This window comes from Berghia stephanieae, chromosome 5 (assembly GCF_034508935.2).
Source record: "Berghia stephanieae isolate SIO BIC M18660-M18661 chromosome 5, UCSD_Bste_1.3, whole genome shotgun sequence".
NCBI classification, from domain to species: Eukaryota; Metazoa; Mollusca; class Gastropoda; order Nudibranchia; family Aeolidiidae; genus Berghia; species Berghia stephanieae.
In genome coordinates, this window is record NC_088364.1 from 23,341,780 (window position 1) to 23,349,279 (window position 7,500).

The window sequence follows — 7,500 nt, forward strand, 5'->3', positions numbered from 1 at the left end:
CTGTCACTATAAATTGAAAATTGAAAAGATTGCAAAACAAATAAATTAATAAATTAATATTTATATTTTTAAAAAGTAAAAATGAGAAATAATTATATAAAATGATTATTGCTTGTTGTTAATAATCATAATAATAATGATGATGATGATGATGATGATGATGATGATGATGATGATGATGATGATGATGATGATATGATAATGATGAATATATAATAATTAATAATAATAATAATAATAATAATAATAATAATAATAATAATAATAATAATAATAATAATAATAATAACAATAATAAATAACACTTTTTATGACGCTTTATACCCCGTCTAAATAGGCACCAAGCGCTTTACATTGATATCATTTGAAATATGTAAATACACAAACATATCATCAATGAATTAGATTTCAAACAAATGAGGTTTTTTTTGTTGAGTTTCGTTTTTAAATTTAAGGGAGAGAATGACCTATAACGGATGCTGGTAGGTAATACCATCATTGAGGGCGGTGAATTGAAAGGATTGATTGCCAACCTTACGAAGTACTTTTTGCCTCATCAATCCGAGCTTATCATCACTCATGTCAAGGTTCTTGGAGTATATCCAACCTTTAGATGATTAATAATATACAACTGGGACGCAGTGTATAAAGATTTATAAGCCAGGGTAGCAATTTTATAAAATTTTCGCTTCTCAACGGGAAGCCAATGAAGTTCTTGAAGACGACAGGTTGCTGAGGAGAATTTAGATTGTTTTAAAGAAAGCCTAGCGGCATTATTTTGTACAATCTAAAGGCTGTCACATTCACCAGTAATGAATTGCAACAGTCTAATTTTGAAAGTACAAAGGAATTTATCAAAACTTCTGCTTTTTTGTTGGGATAAGGTTACTAATTCCTCTGATTTCAAGGTACATTGTTTTTATAATGTTATTGACTTGACAGGACATTGAAAGCAAACAACACGCCAATGTTTTTATGTTATTAGAAAAAGAAATAAAGTGATCCCCGAAAGAAAGCCCCTTAACATTTGCCATTTTAGGGATACCACAGATTAAAATTTCTGTCTTTTCATCGTTCAACATTACTTGGTTTCTACCCATCCAATATTTAACTTCATTTAAATAATAAAAAGACCAAATAAAATTTCCTTTATTCATCCCACAGGGAAAATGGATTTGTCTCTAGAGTCTATTCCAAGGGAAGACTGGAATAACCCAGGCGTCAGCCGCAGTGCAGCGCCGCAATTTGAGCTAGGGCGAGGCCACACTGCAGCGGCTGGTGATTGAACTCGGCACCTTTCGGGTATGAAGCAAAGATGTACTGCTGAGCCTCGCTAAACAGGCCCAAAATCGCCCAATCAAACTTTCAATATCATAATAATAATAATAATAATAATAATATATAATAATAATAATAATAATAATAATAATAATAATAATAATAATAATAATGATAACAATAATAATATAATAATAATAATAATAATAATAATAATAATAATAATAATAATAATAATAATAATAATAATAATAATAATAAGCATATTTCTATAGCGCCTTTCGTCGAAATCTCAAAGCGGTTTTGTTTTGTTTTTAAAGAGAAAAAAATGTCATTGTTTACCCAGGTAACAATCCAGTTCAAATCCAGTTCAACCAAAATATCAAAACAATTAAGAGCATAAGATGGGCATCAAAAGCATCACCAATACAAAATTCACATACACAACATTTAACATTCAATGAAGTAAATATTTTCTGAAAAGATATGTTTTCAGGGGGTTTTTTATGTTGAAAATGTCTATTGAGCTCGAATATCTCACAGATACAGATTGAGGGAGATCATTCTAAATCGTGGGTCTGAATTTCATGAGACCTATCGCCTAAATATTTTAGTTTAGTTTTAGGAGATGCTAACAATTTTAAATTGTGAGATCTAAGATTTCTCAGAGGTACGTATGGTTGGAGTAAGTGTGGAAAGTAGAGAGGGACAGAAGACTCAAATACACCAAAGCAGACAAGGGCTATTTTGTATTCAATTCTAGCCCGGACTGGCAGCGAGTGGAAGGTTTGAAGCCTGTCATTTGTAACATCGTGATGACATTTTCCCAGGACTAACCTAGCGGCACAATTCTGTACTCTCTGGAGCTTGTTTATTTTGTTATTAGAGAGACCAGCGAGCAGTGAATTGCAGTAGTCAAGACGTGACAAGACCAATGCAGGGAAGGTGTTGAAAGGTAAAAACGGCCGCATCTGTGATATTCTACGGAGCTCATAGTACATAATTTTCACATTATTGTTTAGAATGACACCTACATTTTTAGCCTTTTCAGAAATAGAAATGTCACAATCAGTTATAGTTAGTGTTGGAGTAGAAAATTGGAAAGACTTTAATTTTTACTGAGTTCCTATCAAAACAACTTCATCTCAGGGAGGAGAACTAAATATTTGAATATTATCTGTGTAGCCTTGATATAAAAGATTAAATTTCTTAATAACATTTGACAGAGTAAAAAGGACTGGTCCAAGGGCCGAGCCCTGAGGAACACCACATTTCAAAGGACACATATCGGATTTGACACCACTTACCATGACAGTCTGCCAGTGGTCAGTAAGATACGATCGGAACCAGTTTAGTTCAGTGCCTTTTATACCATAAATTCTCTCAAGATGACTCAGAAGTATGTCGCTGTCAATAGTGTTAAATGCCGCAGATAAGTCCGAAAGGCAGAGAAAGTTCAGCTTATTTTCGTTTGCCTGCTGAGTCAGGTGGTTTAATACTCGAAGAAGTACAGTCTCTGCGCTGTGGTGCTCCTTTTATGCCAAACGAAACTGTTCTTCTAGATTAGTCTATTTTAGATGAGGCAAGAGTTGAAAAACAATGACTTTTTCCAAAAGCTTTGAAAGGAACGGAAGGTTGGAAACTTCAGATGCACAGCTTCTAACATAGTGGTGTTTTTCATAAGGACGGACAAAAACATTTTAAACAAAATTTTCATTCAAAATAATTGCTACACAGCAGTCAGTTGGTTAAAACGTGGAAATGATTTCAAAATGTAGGTTGGTGATGTCAATGCTTTGATGGTGGGTTCAACTCCTTGCGGGGCAAGCCAAGTTTCAATTAAAATCATAAGATCAGGAGTTTTGTCTAAAAGTAGATCGTAAATACTGTCTGTATTGTTCCTACAAGACTGACAGTTTATATATAAAATATTCATTTCTTTTGTTATTGTGGAAGTACATAATTGCGTTGTCATATGTTGTTGATCTTGCTATTGTTTACTGTTGTTGTCATATTACAAATGACTGATTTGATTAATGTGAGTTGTCGTGAAATGCATTGTTGGTAACAGTGTAGTTTACTTGTATTGTTGTCTGTGATGGTGGGGGTCTTCTGACAAATGGCTTTGGAAAAATAAAGATCCACTCACATCATTATATGGATTTATGGGTGAAATTTCCCTGAGGGCGGGGGAGCATTGGATGCCTACCAAGATACTACCGCGTTTTGGTCGCCAGGGTCGTTAACTTATAGCCCGACACTGACCAAAAAATGACGTCAAAAGACAAGCCTTTGGCAAAGAAAAGAAAACAATTCATGAGGGTATTCGACAGTTCAAACAATGAAATCACTTGTCTCCTTGAGCTCTACTAACGACAACTCACGAGACGGTGCAAAAACTAAAAAATGACGTCAAACAATAATCCTATTGGATACTAGTGTCGGGCTATAAGTCAATGATGGCTAGGCGTCGGCACGGTCGAGAAATAAGCGAACGTCCCATTTCAACTTTAGCTGGAAAATGCGATATCGGGGGTCAGCGACCTGACGCACATACTGTCCTGAATTATGGAGATCCAGAGTATGGTCAAAAATGAGCTTTTATCAAAGCTACTGGACGTCCATAGCGATGACATTATTCTACTACAGGACACCTATCCTTATTCAGCGTACAACATTCTCGATTCCAGATTCTTGGCTATACGGTGATCCAACGAGAGGACACTTCGAGGCTCAAAGGAAGTGTTACCGTTTACGCAAGGGTAAGGGTCATAAAAGCATTACGGGGTGAATAGAATTCCCGTGGAGACGGCGGGTTGTATTTGCACAACATATACAACCCTCCAAGAGCGACTTGGACTACACTACCGTCCCGGTTTTTGCCATCCTTCCATCTCTCTGGGAGACTTTAATAGCCACCACCATGAGTGGACCACCGAGACTGCAACGAGGTAGGTAGACAATTCCGTACATGGATAGATTGTAATGATCTGTACCTAGGGTACGATGCTACAGCCAAGGGCACCTTCAGGGTCATCTTCCATAAGAAGGAGTATAATCCTGGATTTACCCTCGTGACTTCCTCCTATATATGTGCATCGGGTTTTCATTTCTATTTTCTTCTTCGACTGTCATATTCCCCTTAGAGTCTTTTATGCAGTTTCCACTGTTTTGTTTGTTTCTCGTCAATTTCTTAATCTCTTCGAACATTGCCCCTTGTTTTATGCTCTCTTTGGAGTTTGTCTATTTGCGAGCATTTCTCATTTATCCATTCCTCCTTTGCCTCTTTATATCTCTTCTTTATTTCCCGATCTATTATCATATATGATGGTTTATCCTTATTTTGCTTTCTTTCCTTCATTAAATGCAATATCTCATTCTTCATCCATGGTTGTTTTACTTCATTTTCTTGCTTTGGTAATACGATTTCATTTGACTATGTTATGGAAGTCATGAGAGCCTCCCACCTCTCAATTTCAGATTTTTCTTTGATGGCTTGATCTTCAGTGTAGAGCTTCATATACAGATTGCTCTCTTCTACTGAGTATAATAATAGTAATAATAATAATAATAATAATAATAATAATAATAATAATAATAATAAATAATAATAATAATACTAATCATATCATCATCATCATCATCATCATTATCATTATTATTATTATTATTATTATTATTATTATTATTATTATTATTATTATTGTTATATTGTGTGTTGGTAAAGTATATCTGGCTGGCGGATATTATGAGTAGACCTATGTAACCAAAACGCACAGCACCAATATCAATCAGACAATGAACATTAAAGGTTACACACAATTTTGTGTGTTAGTATGTTCAATTTGGCTTGCGGATTATTTAAGCAGATTCCCTAAACGCATAGCATCAACATTTAACTGAGACATAATCACTCAACTCGAGGTCCAAAATCAATAAAACGATGTGCGATCGACTTCGTTCCTTTAACACAATGTGTTATGGAATAAGTAAGTGGACAGAGTTCTTGGGTCTATGTTTGTGTTCAATTTCAACGCATAAAACCATAATCTTTTGGAAGGATGATGATACGAGCAATCAAGTCACTTGCTCCAATCACAGTGCCAAGCAACACATCAAGTGTACCACCCAAATTGATAGAGGCTATTCAATGCGGATTTTTTCCCTGGAAAACCTTGTGTATAATCAAAATGTGGCTGAGTTGCCGATCAGCTTCCAAGCACAATAGTTTGTTAATTAATGCCATGATCACGAGAACTGTCGAAATGGCCTTTATCAAGCTGCTTCTATGTCAAGCGATGAGTCAAGCGACGAAGACATTGATGAGTGATTTAGTTTACCAGAGATGCATGTCAGATATATGACGAAATTTGAAATTCCATTTTTTGTCCTTAAGTAGTTAGCAATGTAAAAAAGCAAAGGTGAAGAAAACTAAAGACTCAATACACGTCACGGTCTCTCATTATGGAGACTCTCTCCGTGTTTTTTTTTTTTTTTTTTTTTGGTGTGATCTGACACTTTACCCACAAAATTAGTAATGTTCATTAACCCAATTATACTTTTAGCGCTGTAGATAATTTAAATATAAAAAATAGCATAAATATCCAGAAACCTATATCGGTCTTGTCAAGGCTTTTAATTTAATACCAAACACACATTTGGGTCATTTTACGAGACGACCTTGGCAGTGACCTTAATCTTTTGGAAATCTAAAATTCGTCAACTATTCGGTCAATTTTAAAAATAGAAAATTTTTGCATTTAATTTGACTAAATCTTTCATTCTGTATACTATAAAATGATTTCTGAGGATTTAAAAAAATGACATTTTCATGACCTTTGTGACCTCATTTCTCAAAATGCTCAAGGCAGCACTATTCAGATATTTAATCTAGATCTGTTCAACTTTGATAAAATTCCAAAAGAATTTGGCGGACGCTTTTTTGGGGGGGTTCATGGTTTGGCAACCAGACTAGTCTACTTGCCAAATATTTTCTTTGCATTTTATCAAGCAAGAATTGATGCTTGAGTAGGCAAAGGAGTGTGTAATATTAAGTTGGTGTGCCGTTCTAACTTTTACACTGCGACCTTGCTGAGTAGCACTTTGGTGGTTAGTGACGATACGGAGCTGTTAGCTCATTTCTACCACAAGCTTGACTTGGACTCCAACCACTGCAAATGGGGAGCATGGACTTGTTGACATTGGGAAAATGGTGTCGAGAAATCAATAAATTGCGCCTTATCTTCTTGCAGCGGCGCTATTTGGTGTGATGATGTGGCTAGACCGTATGGCATAGGAAAAAAACAGTCATCAAAGTTCTTTTCAGGAGACACAGATTGGACAAGCTTGGAAACACCAGTGCCAGCTTTCAATATGTTATCAAAGAAGCCACCTTCTTCATAAATGCATGCTTTGGCGTTGACAATGAAGCAGCTATGACTGGTGCCAAGAACAAAGTTTGGCCGAAGAAAACAGGGGAAAATCATTAAAAAGGTCCCTGCCTTGAAAACTATACCCAATTCCTCAAAAGCGTTCCGTCATAACACCAAAAGAGCACACATCCAGACAGCAATTTGATACTATATTCTTCCCCCAGATTTACAACAATGATGGATGGATGAAGTTACCAGCAATCAAGGCACTTGCTCCAATCACAGTGTCAGCAACATATCAAATGTACCACCTGAGTTGATAGAGACTATTCAATGCGGATGTTCTCCTGAAAAACCTTGTGGATCATCAAAATGCGGCTGTGTTGCCGCGCAGCTTCCATATGCACAATAGTTTGTAAATGTCATGATCACGAGAACTGTTGAAATCGCCTTTATCAAGCTGCTTCCGTGTCAAGCGATGAGTCAAGCGACAAAGACATTGATGACGAGTGATCTAGTTTACAAGAGATGTCCGGTATATGTCGAAAATTGTCATTCTCCTTTTTGGCCTTCAGTAATTAGCAATGTAGAAAAGCAAAGAAAAGGGAAACTAAAGACTAAATACAAGAATGGTCTCTCATTATGGAGACTCTCCCTGTTTTGTGTCATCCGACACCTTTCTCACATAATAGTCAATTTGCATTATTCCAAGTACACTTTTGCTGCTGTAGATAAATTAAATATCAACAAATAGCATAAATATCCAAAATTCTGTATTTTGATCTTGTCAAGACATATAATTTCATACCAGACACGGCAACATTTGGGTCATTTTACGAGACGACCTTAA

The 7,500-nt window shown here is 35.8% G+C and overlaps 1 protein-coding gene across 3 annotated transcripts in view; it reads right to left on the bottom strand.

Moving 5' to 3' along the window:
• Positions 1–7,500, bottom strand: part of LOC144972617 (17-beta-hydroxysteroid dehydrogenase type 6-like) — a 99,370-nt gene that overhangs the window by 88,200 nt on the left and 3,670 nt on the right. Inside the window, exon 1 of one of the 3 annotated variants that reach the window (XM_078914055.1) lies at positions 2,586–3,187. The exons of the other annotated variants lie outside the window; for them this stretch is intronic. The gene's annotated coding sequence lies outside the window, so the exon portion shown is untranslated. Of the gene's footprint in view, positions 1–2,585; positions 3,188–7,500 lie in introns of those variants that run through there. 3 annotated transcript variants of the gene reach the window in all.